Raw genomic sequence first — 23,197 nt, 5'->3', positions numbered from 1 at the left:
AACATGTGGATAATTAGTTTTCACCGCTTGTTAGCCAGCCGGAGCCCTGGGTCGTCGGATTCCTTCTTGTTTCCAGCTGCGCGCCGAAAGTCGCAACTTTTACACCGGAAAAGGAACGAACCGAAAAAAGCAGACGGTTGCGCTACTCTGCGTTATTTAGTAATTGTTAGACCCTAGAGCGGTTCCATTTTTTTCGAGAAACTCTGTACACGCTAAACGTAACACGTTCTAAAATTCTCTACGAAGTCGACGCGGTTGCTTGCTGCTTTTTATTTCGGTATCTGTCTTCTATTGTCGTAGCATTCAGATTATGGAGGAATTTCGTAACATAAATAAATATTGTTAATTGAAGGTATAAATAGTGTTAACTGAAGGAAATGGAATTAGTTCCGAGCACCAAGTGCGGTGGTTTATTGCGCGAAACAGAAAGCTTACATTTCACTGTGTCATTACAATATTATCACCGCTAAATACATCACCCATTACAGTAATGATTACAATAAAAGATAAACTCTTTTTAAGACTTTTTTTCCTACCTGAGTACAGACAGGAAGTAGATCGAATATTCGAAATGTGTTTATTAGAATACCAAGAACGGTACAGCTTTTACTTCCAGTAGATCGGTTGATATTAACTTTATAGCACGTTCGAAACAGTACTTGGTTTTTAATTGCTGCTCGTTCTAAAAGCAGAGCTGTATTTTTTTTTTTTTTTTTTTTATTGCGGCAGCTCCATCAATTCCAATCATTTTACGATACGCCAGCGAAAATTATACGTCTCGCTCAGCTCTGTGAATTATGGACTTTTGATTGTGGAAAGATCGAAATCGCAAAGACGTTTTCCCAGAGAGTTATTACGATTTTTATAAATAGATCGAGCCGTCTTCCGACGAATCGGCGTTGACGGCGGCAATCGATAGAAGGTCGGCGAAGTGATCGATAGGATCGCGGATAGCGCCAAGACCCGGCGTTTTTAGCGACGGTGTAGTTTTGTCGGCGGGGAACTCGTCACGCGAGCGCCCGAGACTGCATGGAGTAACTCAATCAGGTGTGTTGCAAGCATGCATATTTACTCAGAGTCAGCTAATGTTACACACCTATGTGAACTGCGGGTTCTGTTGATCGTACCTGCCTGCAGGTCAAACATCGAGCGAGCTTTGAGGCAAGTATCTGGCCTGTGTTCCGAAATTCCCATGATCCTAATATGGCCTCGTTAAAAAGAGAATGCTCGCTGCCTAACTACCCTAACGCGGCACAACGGTTAAAAAGGAGATCGATAACACGCGCGGGAGGGACCCAACCGGTGCATGAGAGAGAGAGAGAGAGAGAGAGAGAGAGAGAGAGAGAGAGAGAACACAAGGCTCGGTTCGTTACTACCCCCTGTTTTCTTTCGCCTCTTTTCCATTTCTTTCGACTTTGCTTCCCCGAAATAACGATCGAAGCCGAGATTCGTTTTTGCCGAACGGCGACCAACCCAGAACCACATTCCCATTTCCTGGAAACGGACTCGAACTCTACGGTCCCGGATGGAACGAGACACCTTTTTGCCGCGGAGAAACACGTCTCTCAAACTTTGGGAGAATTTAATCTGCACGGCGTACGTTAATTTGCTCGCAGCCGAGCATCGGACCCGTTAAATCTGCGCAGAATTCCGCGCGATCGCAAAACCGGATACTGTCGCGCTCTGACGAGCAGATGGAGCGCCCGCGAGAGGCCCCGTACGCGAAATTATCGCACGAGCCGAGGAAAAACAGTTAAACAGTGTGAAAGTAGTGGACTTTACTCTGTAAAACAAGCCATTGGATAGATTAGTGTACGAATTTTTTTCACCAAGTTACAGCAGTTTAAACGAAACGGTCCTCTGCGTGTGTCTGACCATGACCGGCCAAATCTACTTGTCAGTCGAAAGCTTATCCAAGTTTAAACAGTAATAACTTTCAAAATAGAACGAATTAAGAAATTATTCTTACACCGTCCTATAGAAAAGAGTATACAGAAAATTATCCAATTTGTAAAATTTTATTGCTTATTGAGACACCTGAAAAATACGTCTGAATAAATGTAGATCCAACACGATTTTCATTATAATCTAATTTGAATAATAAAGTCTACTGAATAATTTCCTCTAAAGACAGCTCCAAACTCCAGTAATTGCCAAATGAAAATCCGATCATTTGGTAGGTTCAGTCTGGAAATATCATTCAGCGGATTCTATTTCAGACTTCCATCACGAGTCAAACTGGGATTGATATATTTCCATCTCGGCGATCGATAGAAGCTCGATAAATACGCGAGAGAATTGGCTTTTTGGCTAAGCGTCGCTAAATTTCTCGTCCGTACGAACACGCGAAAGATTACGGGAGAGCGCGGAGTCGGGTTCGGGTTTGGGTTCGGGTTCAGGCTCATCGATCCGTTTCTATTTTCGTTTCCGCTGGAGTCGTAGCGACGCGGGAGAAATACGTGTCCCGCGTTCCGCTCGAATAAGCTGCATCCAAGAGAGAGAGAGAGAGAGAAAGAGAGAGTCGGATGTAGGCGCACGAAAATCTGATGAACGGAACGCTGCTCCCGCGTCGGAAGTCCCGCGAGTAAATATTCCATTTTTGCACGGGTCTACACCGGGGGAGTAAGAAAATCCCGAGCGATCAGGAAACTAAGGCGACCAGGGAACGAAACTATTCGCCTTTACCGGCGGGGCTCTCGTTATACCGCGGAATATTAGTTTCGTTTGAGAAAACGCACGGCGAAATGCACTCGACGGTGCGCCGGGTCGAGCTGCACGCCGCTTTTTCCCTTCGAGGGTCGTGCCAGTTGAAGAAGTTACGAAGCAAACGAGCCGGACGATCGTTTTCAGCGATGAAAGGCCCCGGGATCGATGGACGTTTAGCTCTGTTAGCCGCCTTTTTCCCCGGACACAGAGTGCTCGTGAATTCGAATACGGACAAGGAACGTTCTCTTTCTTCCCCCCTCCCCCCACCTCTTACTCAGTTGGTCTCTCTCTCTCTCTCTCTCTCTCTCTCTCTCTATCTGTCGTTTGGAGCTTTCTCCCGTCGACGTTTCCACGTTTCTCGTACGTGGCACAGGTTGCTCGACGACGGCAGCCGAAGAGACGCCGGGACTTTATCGAAGTATCGCTAATCCCTCGGGATGATCCGGCAGGGTAGCGTGGCAGCTGCGTCCTAGCCGGCACGCTTTAAACTACGAACCGACGGCCACGGGATGCCATGATTTACTCGGCCCGGCCTCGAACCCACAATCTGTTAGGCTTAGCGAGTCTGCGATTTTCTAGCCAACTACCGACTTCCTCCTAGTTTCGCCAAGCTCGGATATTAAAACCCATCCATTTCCGCCGGTTTTCTCTTCGGTGTTAGCGCTCGCTCGTCAACCGGTACAGCGCGTCCCAAAAACGACGACCCACACATCCCAACACTCACCGGAATGAAGATCGAAAGGTGGAAGAATTTACAGGGCTTTTTGTATGAGATACTGCTCGTTCATCATTTTCAGGAATTTTTCAACCCTGGATAAATAAACTTAAGTCAGTGTTACTCTGTAATTAATCATTCGACGCAATTTCCCGTATTTATTTCAAACAGAGTAGCACTATTTGGCAGATATAGTATTAGTTTGTAATTAAAAAGTAAAAAATGTTTGGCTCTCTAGGGTTGAAATTGGAACTTCCATGAATCGCTTCAAATTTCTTAACACTCATCGTGCTATCGTACTCGCGGTACTAGCAAGTGTACAAATTAACTCATAGTCATTTACAAACAATCGGGATACATTCTAAAATACATTGTAAATAATCTCCAGCAATCTCTGTGCAGTCATTCCACCCTACAGGTTATTGATAAATCCGGTAACAAATTTGAATTTAAAACAAAGCTACAATTGATTACTCCCGATGGCCATGAATTAATTTGTACATCTAATAAGTAAATATACTGTGCATCGTTTGTGCGGGCCGAGGACAAGTATGCAGCTGAAACGTATCAATTTTTACAATCAATATCACATTCAATTATTTACTCAATTGTGAACAAATGCGACTGTATACGTGCATACATTCTTAGCCTCGGTAATGCAGAGTCCAAGGGGTTAGACCACTCAAGCCTGGATTGAGGAAAAGAACAGAAATATGTAAATAAATTCCCGAATAAAGAACACAAGATTTCCAGCTTTTACGAAGATTATTCGCAATATGACAAAAGTTGAACATTTGACTTCCAATTGGCAAAGTTTCGGAGAAGATCCTTGTACTTGCAAAGATACTGGAGGTAGCGTTTTAATATCTATTCGAACAAAAAATTTCCAGACCTCCGAGGGTCTAACTTTTTGGAGGAGCCTGTAACAGCATCCAGGTTGTATCAGAAGCACGTTGGCATCCCCTCCGCCCGCGATCTCGATAGCTAAAGTAAAGATGCGATCTATCTCTGGCTCGTGAGCTCGTCGAGAGTTCGATCGCGAGGTTTATCTGGGATCGCGGGCACGACTCTCCCACGATGAATTTCTCTTTATTTAGTTCGCCGCTATCGCATCGATCGCGATCACCGTAGCTACAAGACCGAGAGAGCGAAAATCGAGAGAAAGAGAAGGAGAGAGAGAAGAAGAAGAAGAAAAAGAGTCAGGTCGAAGGATAAAAGGCTGGGCCACCGGTTCGTTTCCAGACGAAAAATTTATTCGCAACGCGATATAGATATCTCGCGGTGGATGTTTCCTCGCGGGGGTGAAATCCCTTGGTGGCTTAGCAGGGTAGTTCTCGTTACGCTCGTTGATGCCACGGTTTTCCACGATTTTACGTGTTGTCCTGCCCCTCCCGTTCGCAACCCGGCTCACGTATTCCGGCGATGACGTCACGCGTGAACAGAGCAAAATATAAAGGAGCACCAGGACCCTACCGAACTCGAGGCAGGTGTGTGCACTCGTTCGAGAAACCGGGAACGGAACAAGAGTAAACCGGCAGCTGCGTCGCACGAAGACGCCTCGAAAGACTGGTTTAAGACGACGCCGGAATTCCACCGGATTCTACTTAGGATGCCGCGAAATGGTCCCACGCGTGCGTCGAGACAAATTCGAGACACGCTGCCGGGAAACAAGAAAAAGAAACCGGGACAACCGGTCCCTAATCCACTGATCGACGATCTAGAATTGAGGATCGTCCTCCGGCGAGGGTGTCGCATACGTCCACCATATCTTCGATTCGGCCAATTCGCCAGGGCCATTAAAAGGGGCCGGTGGCCGCCTATCAAGGAGAATATCATCGATTCCGGGGATAACTTTAATCTCCCCGATGCCGCATTATCGACCGGTAGAGACACTGATTAATCGAATGGCCGCTTATTGAAGGACTATCGCTAAGCCGGCCAATGTCGACGGAATATTCGCGGCTCCTACCGTGCGCCAATCAGGCTAAATTGATTAATCCACCGACGCGTTTAAAAAGGGATATAGCCGCCGATCGGCACCGGCCGCTACGCGACAAACTTAACGCTTATTATTCCGACGAAGGTCGAACGAAGAAAAGTCAACTGGCTCGTGAAAATGGCGACCGAAAGAGGGTAACTGGCTTCTCGATGGAAAAGAAATTCGTCATGCACTTCCTCCTGAATATGCAGCGTACTACGACTTTGATCCATGGTTGGCAAAACTTGCGTCTATTTTATAATGTATAAGCAAGGAGGCGATTCAAAAATATGTGGAATAAAATTGCTGTGTAAAGATTTTGATGGATATAGCCATGGTTACCATGAACGAAGTGTATAAAATTAATTTCGTTCAATATTGTTGCGTACAAACGGAACAGACGATATGGTAAGAAAGGGTTGTGGACCATGGTGTGCGAGTTGCGGTTTGCTCGTCTGGAAGGATGTGTTACGTGTCTGTCGGTTTCGTGGCGGCGGTGATTAGCATTCCTAAAACGCGGTCTGTAAGTTGTTATTAGTAAGCCATAACGTTAGCATAAAATGTCCCTGGGGATCGGCTTGCCGCCCCGCCCGGAACAAGGAGGGAGGGGGAGTTATCACGGTCGAATCTGGGCAGGGCAACGACACGCGGTTAAATTATTAGGAGGGGGTGGTGGGGGCGGAATAATTGGTCGAAGCGACGGCTTGCGGTTCACCGGGGCCGTGTGCGGAACACTTCGGTTTGTCGTCGGATAGATACCTTCCCCGTGCCGCGGAAAGGTCGCCTAATAAATTTCCTGGAGAATATGTCCCCGGTGCATCCTCGAAATAAGCGATAATTACATCGCCGTGAAAGCTTATTTCCGCGTGCAACACCCCCCCCCCCCCCCCGAATTAATCGATGAGCCGTCCTCCGGCCCGATCCGATAAACCTGGATTGGCCGAGTAAAAACCTTCGTGTAACGGGGAAACTGGTTCCTTTCCACGGGAAAAAACCTTCGCGATCAACCGATCCCGCTTCGATCCACGTTCAAGATCAACATCGGGGATCGCTGTTTCGAATTCTCCGCTAACCAGACAGGGAAATGACGTGAATTAAATTCGGTTCTTTCCTGTCCGACGGTTCCCAGTATCGTTCGACTCTCGTACCCCGCGACGTTAATTAATCGCGGACCAAATTCGCGGCGAGAACCCGAGAAGAAGATGAAGAAGAGGAAGAGGAAGAAGAAGAAGTTGGCTCTCCCGCGTTCGGCAACTTCCAAGTCGCGGGGGAGGGCAGTTACGCGTGAATCAATCTTGTTACGTTTCCGGCGCCGACGCCGCCCCGCTATGATCATAATTAATTAAAGTAATTACGCCGTGCGGTTTTCGCCAACCGGGAAAATCAATTCCCACGACGTATTTACTCCGAGCGTTGTTTGCGCACGCCTTCCTTAGCACTTTCGGCGGTGTACTTCCGCTGTGAGAAGAATCAGAAACCTCTGACACTGCGCCATGTATGCGAATGGGTCTGAAGTTGCGATGATTTTGTCAAATTTTTTTTAACAAGACCTTGCACGGTTTCATTAGTAAATGGGACTGCGAGATTTGGTGTACGGAAAATGCCAAGCTAATTCATTGGAAGGGTTTACGTTATACAGTCATTTCTCGATATATGTCGCGAATACTTGGCTGACAAAAATCGCAGTACCCTGTGAGGGGCCTCGAAGATCGAGAGGATTGGGACGCCGAGGAGTGTAAACATAATACGGGTCGGGTACGACGTTCAAGTGGATGAATGAATAATAGTATCTCCTGGACGATATATGTCGCTGGCAAGACCCGTGTTGTTGACATATATCGAGTAAACACTATATGTCTTTGAAGATCCCAGTGGGAACGCTATAGTGAAACGAATAAGTAAAATGTCTGCTCGCAGCATTTTCGAATAAACCAGCAATTCTAATAGGCCGGGTGATAGTTGTAAATTCCCGGGTAACAATTTCGAGAACGGAAATGTATGGACGTAGCAACGGTTTAAAGCAGTTTTGAAGCCCCGAGAATTCCCGGGGAATTCAGGACGACGATCGTCGGAAGCTGCGTGTTCTCTTAACGCGAAAGTTGCTCGGTCGTTTTTCTTGGGGAGCATTTCGCAGGCTGGTTTCTCGGTCGGCGGGGCGGAGACAAGCGTAAAAGGGCTTAATCCGTTTCATTGCCCGTATAAAAGCCGGGCGGGAAGGAATAAGGGCGAGTAAGACGCGGGGGAGGGCAGCGTGACCAGGTGAACGCGTGCGCGGACGTGGACGAACGCGCGCGCGCGCGTTTCCCGCGTGACATCGGTCGCCCTTTATTAAGCGTTATTAAGCGGGGGACGAGAAAAGTAGCCCGACAGCCGACGGATCCTTATTTTATACGCGCGCGTCGCGAGAGTACACACCGCTCCGGATTACCTTGGCGTACAGCTGACTGACGTGAAATTCGAAAGAGGAGCCTTTAATCCATCCCCATCTCCAACGGCCGTGCTATGCCGTGCTATTCCGTGCCCGAGCCGAGCCGAGCCGAGCCGCGCCGAGTTTAGCTACGGTCTTCAAGCTTTTCCAACCAGTTTCACGGCTGGCCGCCAATCAACGCGCCCGGACCTCGCTCCGTTTCCCCCACCCCAAGCCTCACCATGTCGACCAATAATAACCGAAGAAGCCACCTTTAGGTCTACTAGGTTTGTCGGGCTCAAATGGCTGCACATAGCACATTTGTCTGTCAAAGTTCCCGATGCGTTTGCAGTTATCAAGTTGTCTTAGATAAGAACGCGTAGATAAGAAATGTGTAGCGACACCGGACCTGGAGACCGATCAAACACGGTCACACGGGCTTAAACTGGGGTGACTGAACTTTTACATGGCACGTGCAAATTACGTTTTCAGGTGTCTTCAAGCAGGCATGGTGGATAAATCTGAAAATACCAGCGATATCAGAGCACTCTAACAATCGTGAACAGCTCAAACACGGTCAAACAACCTCAAGCTGAGATTCTTGGATGTCTATTCAACACGTATAAGTCATTCGTATTCATTATCGTGCAATCAATGTCCAGGAAGCTTAAGACAAGATGTATGCTCGTTTCATTCGTCAGCAAACATGCGACAACCTACAGCGAGTGTTACGCGAACGCGTCCGCGGCTAGACCTTTCTGAAGTCGACGAAGGTCGTAAATCTCCGTCCGAATTTTCTTCGTCGTCGCGAAACGCGTTGTACCTTATCACTATTTCTAGGGATAGGGCTGATAAATTGTTTGACGTATAACACTGATTTGAACAACAAAATATAATTCAAACTTTAACAAAATATAATATACAGTACGTGGTTACGGAATGGTTGTGTAAAGACGTGTATGGTGGACGTGAATGGTAGACGCGCGTGGTCTTGTCCTTTTGCTTTCTACTCTATTTTTTCGGCGGACGCATATTTATACTGATTTTCGTCTTCGCCGGACAGCCAATCAGCGTGATTTTGAGTGTTGATTGGCAGCCTGGGTGACAAAGAAGTTTGCTATGAAATTTGCCAGATGGGCGAAAGATGACCTGGGTCATACTAATAAAACCTTAACTCCAGGTATCTCGCAATTTACTCGATTGGTGGGGTCTCCTTTTTATGATTATTGGGGGGCTATGGAATGTCTGAAAATTTGTCTGTAATAAATGGATTGTGTCTATAAACTAATGACTTGGAATTACGGTCAGGGCGTGAGGCAGTAAGTTTCTCGCTGGGTTTTTCCGTTGCATTGGCTGCGTAACAGCGAGGAAGAGTAGATAGAAAGCTCTCCAGAAATTCAACGTTACGATGAAACAGAACCGTCGCAGACACGCAACATCGAACAAGTCAAATGCAAACGTAATCAAACATCGTACCGACTTCACTATATTCGCGCGACTTATTGACGTACGCAAGACTACCGCGAGCAAGAAACCAGCAAACAGAGCACAAGAGAGTTTCAAGAGCAAACAATGCCGGACTTATTAGAGCATACGTTAGCGTTAGCGCGCGAAGTTTCTGTATTCAAACAAAAGCAAACATTAGAAGGCAGCTCTCTCTCTCTCTCTCTCTCTCTCTCTCTCTCTCTCTCTCTCTCTTTCGGTGGCATTAACTTCGGAAGGGTGGGGGAGAGATGGATATTTCGGAGGCGGGTACACTGAAGATCGGGGGGGGGGGGGCGATCTGCGGCGTTATCGCCGCGGCACGTATGGACCGCGCACGCGTTCATACGTATTTACGTCCGCGAGAACGTGTGCTCGAGACGGGTGAAAAAGCAGCCTGGTAAATTTCAAGTCGCCGGAGCAGCGCCAAAACGTACCCAGTACACGTATGAAAGCGCAATAAAGAAAAGTGGCGTTCGTGCTCGGCGGAAAACGCGCGCGGGGCCGCGCCCGGTTCTCTCTCTCTCTCTCTCTCTCTCTCTCTCTCTCTCGTTCTCGACAATTTATTTCCGATCAAGTCGGCCATTGCTGATTAGCGCGACAATGCCAGCTTTGTTCAACGATTAACGACGTTTTATCCAATTCCACCCATTCCGTGTACCCTTCCCGTTCGCCCGATAATCGTACATTCGAATCCGGATAAGATTTAAAGAGCCATTCTCTCTCTCTCTCTCTGTCTCTCTCTGAGACTTAACCAGTCGGAGAGGAGAGGGGAGGTGTGTCTCGACCGACCGAGGACCCCGTACGGTAACGCTTTTCATTAAACTTTCAAGCTCGAAGCATTTAGAGACGAGAGAAATCCTGTTGTCGGATTATCCGGTCTATCCACGGCCGTTTCGCGTAATTTTCCAAGATCGACGCCGGCTATAGTGAAAGCAGCACGACTATGCTAGGCGACACGCGAATCGTGTCCATCTTTGCTCCTCTCTTTTATCTCGATCAAAGAGGGAAGATGCGGCGTGTTCCGAGGCAAAGTATACGTCGAGATAGTCGATAGCTGCTGAGACTAAGACGACTTCCGTCGCTCGTAAAATGGAAAAACAGAGAGCAACCGTGTACCCGGAGCTCGACGTAATGTCGGCAAAGGTCCCGGATGGCGAACAGCCCCGGCTTCCTTGTAATTAGATTCTCGAACGGGTCTATAGGATCGACGATAACCTGCTCATCCCTTAGAACGCTCTCTCTTCCTCTTTCTCCCTTTTTCTCAGATAGGCTCGAGAGGAGCACTTCTTTTATTCGAGCACAATTATAGGCGCGAGACGCCATGCGTGTCTCTCTTTCCCCTGATAATAAAATCCCCCGGTCCCAACGCGTCGGATACCTTCTTCCTTCCATACTTTGTGCTCTTTACTACGGGGCCGCGAGGAAACGCTGGAATTCTTCGGAGAGGTTTCCCTAAGAGTATCACGAAACCCGCCTCTCTTTCTCTCGTGCGCGCGGCGCGGCCTCGGTTCTCGAGATGTCCTGCATTAAAGATGGTGCCGAGTTGTTTGCTCCAGTTTTCGCTCTCGCCTTTCTTCCCCCGTCGCTGTTCTTCTCCTAGACTAGCTACCCACCTACCTACCTACCTCTCCCGGACTCGTGTGTCGCCGCGTTTCGAAAATATTTTTCTCGCCGGGATAATGCACGTTATTTACTTGTTTATCCTAGCACAATCTTGTTATCGTATGGTTTCTTCCAGGCACAGAACACGGAGCCAGGATCGCGCGCCTTCTCTGCGTTGCGTCTTCCAGCTCTGGATAGGATTTCGACAGACTCTGCAGACTGTCTCGGCGATTTTGCTTCTTTTACGGTGACTGAGACCTTTATCGAGGGTCTATGAGGAGTCTTGCAGATTCAGGAGAACGCAAGAATCTTCTTTTTAACCTACGAAAACGACGCGGCAGTTCTGTGCGACCTGCGTTGCACGATCTCAGATATTGTGTATCGCTAGACTGCGGATTAATATGCGAAATACAAATTGCCATTATATTATTAATTTCTGTTTTCGATCTCTTTCCCCATTCTCAGCGCACTTTTAAACGAGCACGAAAATCTACGAACGTCAAATTACAGAGATTAGAGGACCTAATCCCCCCCCCTAATCCTCCCCCTTTTTTGTGGGGGATCTTTTTAGCGGTCACCAAACCTTCCCATCTTTCAGAACGACGAACCCACCAAGTCCAGAAAGAAGAGAGCACCGATTTGGCGAAGCTGAGTTTCGCAGGAGGTTCGTCGCGGTGAAGTAAAATCGTGGGAGGAAGAAACCGGTCTCCGAAAAATCGAATCGATCATCAGCGGGGGTTGTGGTCGGTAAATCGCATCAAGTTGGTCGGCGTACGTGTTTCAGCACCCTCGTCCGACGTCCTATTACATCGGAGTGTGCCGTCGATTCGGCGGTAAGTGAAATTCCAGTCGGCCCGAGCGTTTCTTTTTCGGATTGCGGGTTTCTCGCGGCGTCGTTTCTGCCCTCGGAGAAACGTTGCTCGGGCCAGGAAGAATCCTTTAGGCGAGTTTACTATTTCCAACGGAGGAGCTGGGTAGAGTGGAAAGCATCGGGAACAGAGTGGTCGGTCGCAGGGGCCGATTGTAGTCCTTATCGCCGGGCAGTAACAGGGCGCGCTCTCGCGTGCCAATGATTGCATGGTCTCTGGGCGTTCTACCGTGAGCGCTGCCGTCGCACTAATACCATTATGGAACCAGGTCCTTGGATCACCATGAACCGACTCTCTACCGACTCTGCCCTCCAGGAATACAGAGCAGATTACGTATACGGTGTCAGTTGCATGTCCTAATCAGGGCTAATGTCCATTGTTCACTCGGTGGACAGCGCTCGCAATGTCCGGCTACCGATCGATCGGTTTCCTAACCCGAAATCTTACCGATCGGACATACCCCGCAGTACTTTTAACCCGTTGCCCCACTTCCTCGACCTACCCCTCGAACATCAGGGCACTGCTATACTAACTCCTCGTCTGTCAAGCCGGTTTGATCTTTCATCCCGGTCACTGAAATTGATATCACAAAAACTCGAAATTTGTAACGAAGGATTCACGAAGATCGTGATTTTTTGAAGTTAGTTCGTGGAATAAATTGCACAATTCCAGATCGTGGAAGCCTCAAACCCCTCTGATCCAACAACCCCTGATTTGTCGACAAGCCGGAAGCATTAATTCAATAGCTGTCGCGTGAAAAAATTGTTGAAAAAAAATCGCAGTTCTCGGGATTTATGTGTGGGACGCGATCGAAAATCGCGGTCAGTATATCCGCACCCTAATTTACGATCGCGTCGCAGCTAGAAGCGACTGCGACGCGTCGCGTAAATTAGATGCGATTTTGTGGAAAACACGATTGAGCACGCGCGGATCAGCCCGGCCGTTTTCACGGAACGTTTTCCGGCGTGAATCGTGTGGGGCGCAATAAAATCTGAGAACTTTTCATCGCTCGAAACACACCTTCTTTCCGTTCGGTGACGCAGAGGGAGAGAAAGGGAAAGGATATCTCGCCAAAAGACCGCGCGCGCTCGTTCGTCGACCGTACGTGCAAATTCTTCGATTCGAGCTGGAGAGCAAGTTTCGCGAGACGGTTTAACGGGTCCTTGCGAGAAGTTGGCGCGCCAGCCGGAATACGAATTCGTTCCGAATCTCGTTTATTCCCTATTACGGTGGGAAATCGATTAAGCGAAATATATGGCGGCGGTCGGAGACTCGCTTAACGTCCTCGCCCCGACAACTTTCGTCCCGGAACGAGTGCTTAATAATTCGCCCCTTGATCATGGTCCTATATCAACAAGTACCGTGTAAAGTTTCCCAATAACAGATTTCCGCGCGGTGGAAAGTGGTACGCGAGTACTACTTGGATTTCATTCGATTCGTCCGAGAAGTTTCCCAGCCCGGAGAAGACCGTATCGACGCTTCCTCTTTCTCTCTTTTCCTCGCTCTCTCTCTCTCTCTCTCTCTCTCTCTCTCTCTCTCTCTCTCTCTCTCTCTTCCTCTTGCTCCCTCCTCGAGGCTCGCCGCGATAAAGAAACAGAAAGAGCTTCCCCTCTCCCCCATCCCCGCGTTTAATTTTGCTCGCCTTTGGTACGCGTCGAACAAACTAAGATGTATTTCCGCTCGTATCGTTCGGATCCCGCTGCTAGAACCCGTTTCAACGTTAATGCGGCGAGTGTACGATCGCGTGGAGCAGGGTTTAAGCTCGGCTTACCCTTTAAGTGACAGTAATGAAATCGGGTGTGTCGGCTGGTTTTCCCGACAAACACGATCCGCCTTCTTTCCCTGTGATTCGACAAGCGGAACCGCTACTCCGTCGCAAATCAGAGTTTAAGACACCGGGGAAAATCGGAGCTGGCTGTGAACAGCCATATTCTTAATTATATTGTAACGAATTCTACATGGATACGTGCTGGAATAATAAAATTATAATTACAAACTTGACTAGAGTCGTTTATCTACCCGCACACTGAGCTGGTATCCTTCAAGTTGTTGTCATAGACGAGCCCCGGAAAATTAATTTTTAATGGTCTTCAGAAGCGACTCAAAATTTTCGAAAAAATGTATGCAATAAAGTTCACCTGGGTCTATTGTTTGCCATTTAATTCGTCCCAGTAGCTTAAGGGGTGAAATTAGGGGTGGTAGCCTCGAGTAGATTTTTTGAGAATACAAGACGATTTGGGACTTCATAAAACAATTTTTTTCTACCCCTAATGAATGACTCAAAATTTTGAAAAGAACATGTATGAAAGAGGTAGCTGTCAACCACTATTTGCCTTTGGATTCATTCAAATACCTTACATGGTGTCCGAGAAACACGCTTCCGAAGTTTAGGGGTTGCCCTCGTACAAGAATCTACAATCACCTGTAGGACACGAGTGCCAGCCACAGTACGGCTAATTAGAACCGAGGTATTCAGTTTTAATAGTGCTCGTATACCGTTGAAAAATCAAGGATGCGAGGATGCATCTTTAAAACGCGATCTCGTTGGCTGGTGTCGCGTGGCATCACGGCCCATGAAAAATGAGCAAACTTCGTCGAATATTTCATCTCGTCGGTTGTCTTGGAATCCCCGTTCTCTCGAGCGTTCTTAATTAATTAGTGGCGCGAGCCTCGCAAGGAAAAGTCGCGGGAGGACCACCAGCTAAAGGGGACAAGAACAGAGAAAAGAGAGAGAGAGAGGAGAGAGGAGAGGAGCCGGCCTCCGGATCAAGAAAGAACGAGCAACTTAAGCAGCTCTCTTCAGAAGGCAAGGTGAGAGGCAAACGTCGGTGACAACGAGACGAGGCCCTAAGAGGTAAGAGGGTTGCCAGAGTAGTAGCAAAGGGGTGGGATTTCCCTTGGCAAACCAGGGAACCTGAACCCGGTGGCGAAGCATCAGCCTCGGGCAGTAGTTATGCCGTGCCTTGGTTCAGGTTCCACCGCAATTCGCGAGTGTACGTACTTCGGATCTCCCGGCGTTACCCTAAAATATCACGGGGCACGGAATCTCCCGTCCCTTTATCCTTTGCTCCGCGATAACTCCTTTCCCTACATTCCCCATCTCCTTCCACCGAGTGTTTATTTAGCTATTATGTGTACTTCATATTACGCAATTAAATATACACACCGCGCCCCAGCCGAAAACTCGGGATCGATGATGGAAACCGAGATATCCTCGTTGAATCAACAATTCCATTTAACTACAAATAGTTCCCCCATTCACCTATAAAGGGAACACAGCACCACCATCTATGTACCTCGCCAGCTACATCTAAAACATCGCTCGTTTCCTCTCAATTATTTTACAGAATTTTTGTTTCGACGGTAACCTGACACACGAAAAAAATATGAAATTTTAATTTCGAAATACTCCCGCCGAGCTGCAATTAAAATGCTCCGCAAAAATGTTCCCCTGCGAATTATTCAACGAACGCAGTTGAATACATCCCGCGCGTTTATTAATATTTTATATGTATATATATATATATATATATATATATATATCAAAATTAATCGTAAGAAAAATGGGCGTTTGTACAAACAGAAAGGGGGAAAATTCATCAGAGGAAACACGGCGATTGCGAGCTTTCGGACCGGCAGTGTACAGCTAGAAGTAATCCCGGGTCATTCGTGTATATTAATTCCTGGAAGATAACAACGTTGCTGCACCGAGCGTCCCGAAACCCGCGGAAGACAATGGGCCAGACAACGGAGACAAAGGTCCGACGAAATCTGGCCGCGAGAAAGAACGCGCGCGCGGTCGCATGTTGTCGGCGCTCGTGTCTACGCTTTATTTATCGCCTGTTAAACCGGCGTGACTGTGGCCGACGTAATCGCGGGGTCATTAAAGTCGTTAAACCACCCTAACTTCGCCGGCCGACAGTCTTTCGTTTATTTTACAGGCGTTCCTTGTCTCTGGGTTGTTAACGGGCCGCCCGATGCGGCGGGTCGACAAATAGAATCCTTTATTTTGCATGCATACGACTCTGCCATAACATTCTCTCGAGGAAGTTCAACCCCTTACTCTAGGATTTATTGTCGAACTTCTTTGTCGTTCATTATTTCCCCGGGAAAAATGAATAGCTGGATCTATTAGCTAAATATTGACGACGGAACAATGCAGAATTTCATTCCGGCGTGAAGGAAACAACAGAAAAGTTTTCTTCGTTCTTTCTTTAATTTATCACCACAAAATGGTCTAGTTAGAAAATGGTCTAATTAGAAATACATTGCAGAAAGAATCCCTTGTTTCAATATCGAAAGAAAACACAATAAATGTTTTTTAAAAATTGCTTAGCTACATCAGCAGTAATAAAACATTCTTAGAATTTCGAAGAGGGTGGCTGAATATTGGTGGCCGAGTATTCGCGACTCTATTCCGATTCGGGATCATGTTCGTAAGCAGTTCTACCCTCGCGTAACAGATTTAATTATTTTTGCAACTCAAAACCGCGAAACCTGACGCATTTCATTAAAACGCGATGCAACACGACGAGTTCACCGCGTATGAAATATCGGAATCGCGTTGCAGAGATCTGTGGGGGACCGTGAGGAAGACGAGCGAATGGAAGGAAAAGAAAAGATCGTAGGATGCGGTTAGGGAAGCCGAGGGAAGCGCAGGCTTCGGCCGACGGCTCCAGTCTAATGAACGAATGGGGCTTTCCGCAAAAAGAGCAGAACGAAACAGGGGAAAAAAACCGCCCACCCCCAGCCCCCGTCGCTTTTGCGGTCAGTTACTTTTCACCCTTTGCTATTCTTTTTAGACCCATGGGCTCGCCTTGCCACCGACGAATTCCGGCAACAAGATGAACACGAGCTACCCAGCTCGGCCAAGCAAGTATCTCTCTATTAAGGAGATCCGGGAAATTATCCTAAAAAAACGACCGCGATCCATTAACCCCGTCGCACGCATTATTTTCCTTGCAGAGTGCGTTCTCTGCCGGTTAAAACGGGCCGACCTATTTAAGCGGCTGAAAAAATAGGCACTCGTTTCACGCAATAGCTGAGAAACCTGCTTATAATGTTTTAATATAAAATTCGGAATATTGTTAGAATTAAAATTCCATTTGGGTGTTTGCGATGAAGATTTTGTGGTAGTAGTTAAAACTATACGCATCTCTTCGAACATCTAAGACAAACATTATTGATGATCAAATCACATTGGAAAGAAATGAAAAATTGATAAGATTGCGGAGAAAAATGCAGAAACATCGGCACGTGGCACGAAAGTTACACTGTGTAATAGTGGGTTAACTCTGTTTCGCGGTGTAGGAGGGACGAAGAACAGCTTCGGAAAAGGTTCGGGACGCGTGTCGAGGGCCTATCGATCGGTCGAAAACATCTCCTTCGGGGGTATAAAGGAAACCGGGTACCGAATTAACGAAACCGATGTCTGAATTCGAGCGTGACACGGCTGCGGGGGTGGGTAATGGGATGAATGTCTATGTAGGGAACGGAGCAAAAAGAACTGTAATCCAATTACTGCGGGTCGTAGGCCGCCAGCGTTGCGCGGGTACGAGTAACGGGTACGGGCATTTGGACACGATATCGAGCGATTAAAAATAATATGTGAGTGCGCGTGATCGGAAGTTTGCTCGCGTGTGAACGAACGCGCTTCAAGCACGAGTCAAACCACCCACCGGCTTTGATTCGAGCTTTTACAACCGGGCCGCTGTGTTTTCTCTCTTTAGCCATACATGGCTTGGCAAACGTCACTGGCAACCCCTTGTTCTCGATATACCGGATTCCTTTCATACGGCGCTCGGCAAAGGGCGCGCCCCGGCAATCGTGTTACTCCGGCGTGGCTGGTTCCTCATGCAAAAGTGAGTCGAAACTATGGAACGAAATTGTTTCATAGAAACGCCCCGATATCCCTTGCATCCCGTTGAAGCCATCCGATCGATGTGTCCGATCATTACAGACCGATTCTACTGCGTGGTCGCATAAACCGCGTCGTTCCTTGTTGTCAAACGAAACATCAATGGAACAACATGGACACATTATTTTCAACTTTTCAAGATCCGCTGTCTACTTCTCACGCTTCATGTACACAAATGTATGTATTGTGAATGTAAATGAAATCTTTTATCATTCAACACGTTTGATACATTCCAAAGGTTCGTCATTCGCAGCTAAATACAATATTTCTTTAAAAGCTATTCAACAGCAATAACAATGTTACTGTAACTCAGGAACGTATAATAACTAATTGTAAGTCATTTCTTTGAGGATTATTTTTTAACACAAGATTTTTAATTCCCTTTTTAATAGTTGATCCAATAGGCTCCTGGTAAGTATTTCGTTAAGTCCTTGTACAACAACGCCTGCAAAGGACGGGTCTTGTTTTTCGAAATATTAGCCCCTCGATCGTCATGACACGCTGCATATTCATACGGGAGAAAAAACAAAAAAACAGGCTATCGATCCGCGGGAAATATGATTAGCCGATGGCATATAACAGTCTCTCTGTCGGTTTCTGGTCAGTGGCTCGATTGTTTTTTAATCTATCGAATTCGCGGGCCGCGCAATCTACTTGCAAATATTTGCGCAGACGGTCAATTTCATCTATACGCGGCGCGCATCGCAATTGAAACAGGTTCATCAGGCTAAGTACTCGTAGAACGGCCACGCTATCGAGTCGGATAACTCGTTAGAGAGTACAATGCATTTCGCAAATTCGCTTGATCATTATTATTACGGCCACTTCGATTATTCTCTGAGTTTAGCTCGCTATCGTTCTCTGTGCTGTCGGTGAACGATACTCTTCTGGATTTCTAGGGTTTCGACGGTCGGTATGATTCTGGGGAATAACGCCGGATGATATCCCATGAGAATACCCTAGGAAAACTGGAAAATAGCCTAGGGTTTTCCATGATCTGTGCATGGTGCGGAAGATCGCGACGCGAATTGCTGTCGGTAAAACGGGCTATGATCTACGGTTGGGAACGAAACAGTCGGTAAGATGGTTTGCGAATCGTCGGCAAGGCATTTCGGGTACGTCGGGAAAGGACTTACCTTGCTTTCTAACGTTTCGAACGATGGTAAAGCAGAGGGGTTGAAAAGCAAGTCGGTAAAACGCACCCTTTCGCAACCCCCGGTCGGAAGATTTCGAAATCGCTGGTTTAATTCATTCCGATTGAGCAGTTTATTCGTGGAAACGTGTAAATCTCTGTACAAGGCGCTGCTTTCGGGGGGCTAGATTCGCCGGATAGTCGTTGACGAAGGAAATTATGGACTTAATTACACCTGGGGACATTAAAACGCACTGCTCGAGAATAAGGGGTACGGGGACGCTGCTAATACTCGGTTGTATCACTCTTAAATGTAACAGGTGCGGGAAAGTTAAATGAATACCGTAAAAAGTCACGTGTACGGGGAGTAAATTAAAAATAATTAAAACTGGAGGAAGCGTTTAACGATGGAGGAGAATGTTAATTCAGGAATTAGTGGGCACGGCTCTCTTAAATCCTGCTGCAGTAAGGAAAACGGACATTCGAGTCGCTGGACACGCTAACGCAATTACCATCTGTGAATAAATTCCTCGTGTAGGTGTGTGTACAAAAAATAAGAAAACAATAAGGGAAAATGTGTAGGGGACATTACGTGCGAATAAAGTGATATCAACCTTTCGTGGACGAGGATCTCCTTTAGGAAAATATACGTATACTGATCTTATTTAGAGGATTAACTTGTGATGCGTGATCGCTCGTCCTCGAAGAGATCGAATGGAGAGTTTGAAAAATTAAGAAACGATGGAATGGGCGTGTTCTCGTGAAAATAAAAAGAACAAGAGAATCTCAGGGATATTCGGTAACAGCGCGCGTATAAAACAAGGAAACAATGGTCGCGCTAATACTTCATCGGCACGGAACTATTGTGGGAGATATCGTCCAATATCGCACAGCAGAGACATCGTTCACCGAGAAAATGCGTTTCATAGTAAATGACCCTACTATGCGACAATTGACGACGTTATCCGCTGGAAAGAATACATCGTGACGAACGTTTATCGATGGTTATTATATCGTGTACACGTTCTCGCGTGGATTCATACCCGCGCCGCGGCGCGAACAAAAACCTATTCCCTCGATCGGGAAGTTTTAACCGGATCCGCGAATAAATTAAAAATTTCATTAGCCGCGAACGGCGGGCGGGACGGTCTCCGCAAACATCGGCTTCCCGCGGACTAATTTACAGAAACCAGGAGAATCAACCGAAAACTTGTTGACTCTATTAAGAGTGCCATCAAATTTTAAACAAAATAAAAAGCTCATTAAACTTCATTTGCCCGTTTACCGACGCGGAATTTTCGTCTGTTGCGTTGTGTGCGTGGGCGCGCGCGTGTTATGAACGAGCGCAAAACCCGCGGTCTATTTATGAAATTTCATTAAACTTTCGGTCGTATTGTACTCGAAATATTCCGTAACAATGCGAAATGCGCAACGGTCGCGTAATAACGAGGGCAACGAGGTAATCGGTCGAATTTTGCAGATCTTATTCGGAGAGCGCGAATGAAAAATGAACCCGCAAGACCGGTCGGGAAAACGCGAGCGCGTGTTACCGAATATACGTGTGTGAACAATGACCCACGAAAGTATCCGAGCGCCCTTTGAGTCGTAATAACTTTTAAAATTGAACCAAACCACTTGACCTTTTTCAGCAATCACCAGTATTGATTTACTAGGTGATCTGCAGAAAAAAATTTTACAAAATTGCAATTGGTAGGAATTAGATAAAAAAGGCACTTTTTAAAACATTTATTTCAGCCCGTAATGAAAATTTAAAATATGTGCTTTGTAAATTTATGCTAAAAATTTGATCGAACAAGTCGCATAGTTCAATAAAAAAATGTTATTCTCATTTAATGGGCGCACGAATATTTTCGTGGGCGACTGTACGTGTGTGTGTATAGAGAGAAACGAATGAAAAATTGTAACTGAAATAAAAACATACGTTTGTCTGCGAATTCTGTCTGAATGTTTTCGAGCATTCCCTCTGGGGACGGCTGCGTTGGTACGCACCTGTGTGTCTCTCTCTTTCCCTCAGTGTCGATCCTTTTTAAGCTCGTTCTGCAAGCAAACATATGAAACAAGATTAAACACTTCGAAACAAATTGCAACTTTTTTATTCCGGCAATTCGCATGCAAACCGTTGTAATCCTTAAGCCGTTAACCGACCACTTTTGCTCGCAATAAACCCCAGCCGTGTAAATAACAAACCGAGGGGATAGCCGAGAAGAAAAGTACTCGCACAACTACTTTCCCGGCTAATTTCTAAATATCGAATCATTTATTATTACAGCTCGAGCATCTCGCAAGCTTCGAAACGCCATGAATAATTACACGCTCGCAGGATAACTCCGTAAGTCCTTGTTTATTATTTAATAGTCTGTCCGCCAGCAAAAAAACAGGTACAAGACAAATTGTTTTCGCGACGATGCTTTATTGTGTCGTTAAAATAATGCAACGTATCGTGTAATGAGTGCATAAGGTTCGTTGAACGACGAAATTATTTTGTCAACAATCTGTATGCAATTTTAATAACCTACATACTTGTGTTTATTACGGGAATCGAATACGTACAATGCATAGAATAAATAATTGAATGTTTGCCACCCTCAGCCCCAGCCCTCTTTACCGATGTGCCGAATTGTTTTATGCATTATATCAATAGTCTATTTATGTTTGTCGCGCGCTAGGAAAACAGGAAATAAATAATTTCATGTTTACGGATGTTTGAATTATGATTGCGGAGTAATCATTTATTGTTGAGATAATTAAACGTAACATGTGGTTTATTGTATCCGGAATGTTTGTGTAATTTTAATAACCAATTTATAATTTTCGCGCGTTTAGAAAACGCAGGATAAATAATTGTATGTTTATGATGAAATTGCGGACGTCGTTTACCAGTCCCTTATCTCTCTGTTCGAGAAACATAAATTTTGCGTAATGTAAATAATTTACATGTTTATATTTATAAATTACAGAATAAATAATTATATGTGTATAATAAAATAAGGAACGTTCTATTTACCACCCTCTTATTCGTCCCTAGAAATTCGAAATTATATTTAAATTCAAATTAATTTATCGTTTCTTTTCCACCAGTCCAAAGAAAAACAATATAATTTTGGAATATGTTTAATGACCTATTTAAATCCTACTTGGAATATATCAACCGAATAATTCCATATTTATAATATAGTGGCAGTCATTCTGCCATCACTCCAAAAAAAAACATAAATTCAAAGTAATTTGAATAATCGTTATATTTGTATTTGGCATCACTAAAATAAATATCTGAATATTTGCAATAACATATCGAAAGTCGTTTACCCCGCTACCGGTCCGAAAAAAGAAACAAACGGACCCAGAGAAATTTCAATCTCCTACAGATTTATATTTGGCGCCCACGTCCACCGTCGAATAAATAACGCGTTTTCAGTAAAATAGAAAGTTTTTGTTTACCAACGGCTCGTCAAGCTGTCCGTGAAAGGGGGAGAAGATAAATTCGGGGTGCGCGTCCATTTTTCATCGTGTCGTTGAAGTAATTGAACAGAACACGGAACAATTTTGAATCTGCGAGAAAATCGATACTTTTCCTTGCGAGAAGTTCGAGCGAGAATGAAAGGAAAACACAGTGGTTCGGTGTGGTGCTCTCGGAGGAGTCAGTCGACGATGTAAAAGGATCATTCGGAAATACGGATGAAATTTGATGGAAGGAGTAGGAGAATAATTGAAAATGGCACGGGCAAGTACAAACAACGGTGGCAGTCCGCTCGAAACACGGAAGAAAAGCGTGTCGAGGTAGGAGAGGTTAGATAGCACTGACGCGGTCGAGTAACACGCGACGCATGCTTCTCTCGGAATGTTTCCCGTGTGACACGGCCGCCGCGTTTCGACCAAACTCACGGTTCACGACGTTCGTTGCACGTTGCCGGCGATGTGCAATTAATTCAGTACGCTATGTAAACAAATTGATTGGCCCCTTGTTTGGAGGGCGACGGTGGAAAGGCAGAACAAACGATTACGCACGGAGCACGAGCAAAACACTTACCACAATTCTCGCATTCGCGGGGCTCGTTCGACAGTTAACCACCGCTCGTCAACGTTACATCGTTAATTAGGGTACACCTCGTTCGTTCGTTGCGCACTGCTCCTCGGTAAACTCGTGTAAATCGTATAAAAAAGGCAACAATTCAAGAAACTGACAAGAAACTCGCCATAGCGGTGTTAACACTGGGCGCCATGTTGCCTTCGCTCGGCGACCACCGACATCTCTCGGCGATCCTCGGTACACGTGCGTGTTACCCACGAGCAGTAAACTCATGGCGCCGGATTCAAACGTTGCGCCAGGTCTCCGAAAGATGGCGCGTCGAGGTTCCCTTCAGGAAA

The 23,197-nt window shown here is 46.2% G+C and overlaps 1 protein-coding gene across 7 annotated transcripts in view; it reads right to left on the bottom strand.

The window, feature by feature from the left end:
• Lar (tyrosine-protein phosphatase Lar) overlaps positions 1–23,197 on the bottom strand; it is a 447,011-nt gene that overhangs the window by 298,101 nt on the left and 125,713 nt on the right. For 4 of the 7 annotated variants that reach the window (XM_076792933.1, XM_076792965.1, XM_076792957.1 and 1 more), the window contains exons 1-2: positions 22,860–23,059; positions 20,754–20,869 (exon numbers count right to left, since the gene is read on the bottom strand). The gene's annotated coding sequence lies outside the window, so the exon portion shown is untranslated. Of the gene's footprint in view, positions 1–20,753; positions 20,870–22,859; positions 23,060–23,197 lie in introns of those variants that run through there. The other 3 variants (XM_076792934.1, XM_076792940.1, XM_076792949.1) reach the window with 3 other exon arrangements.

Source organism: Halictus rubicundus, chromosome 1 (genome assembly GCF_050948215.1).
Source record: "Halictus rubicundus isolate RS-2024b chromosome 1, iyHalRubi1_principal, whole genome shotgun sequence".
Taxonomy (NCBI): domain Eukaryota; kingdom Metazoa; phylum Arthropoda; class Insecta; order Hymenoptera; family Halictidae; genus Halictus; species Halictus rubicundus.
Note: the sequence above shows the minus strand (reverse complement) of the source record. Positions and strands in the feature narration are given on the sequence as shown.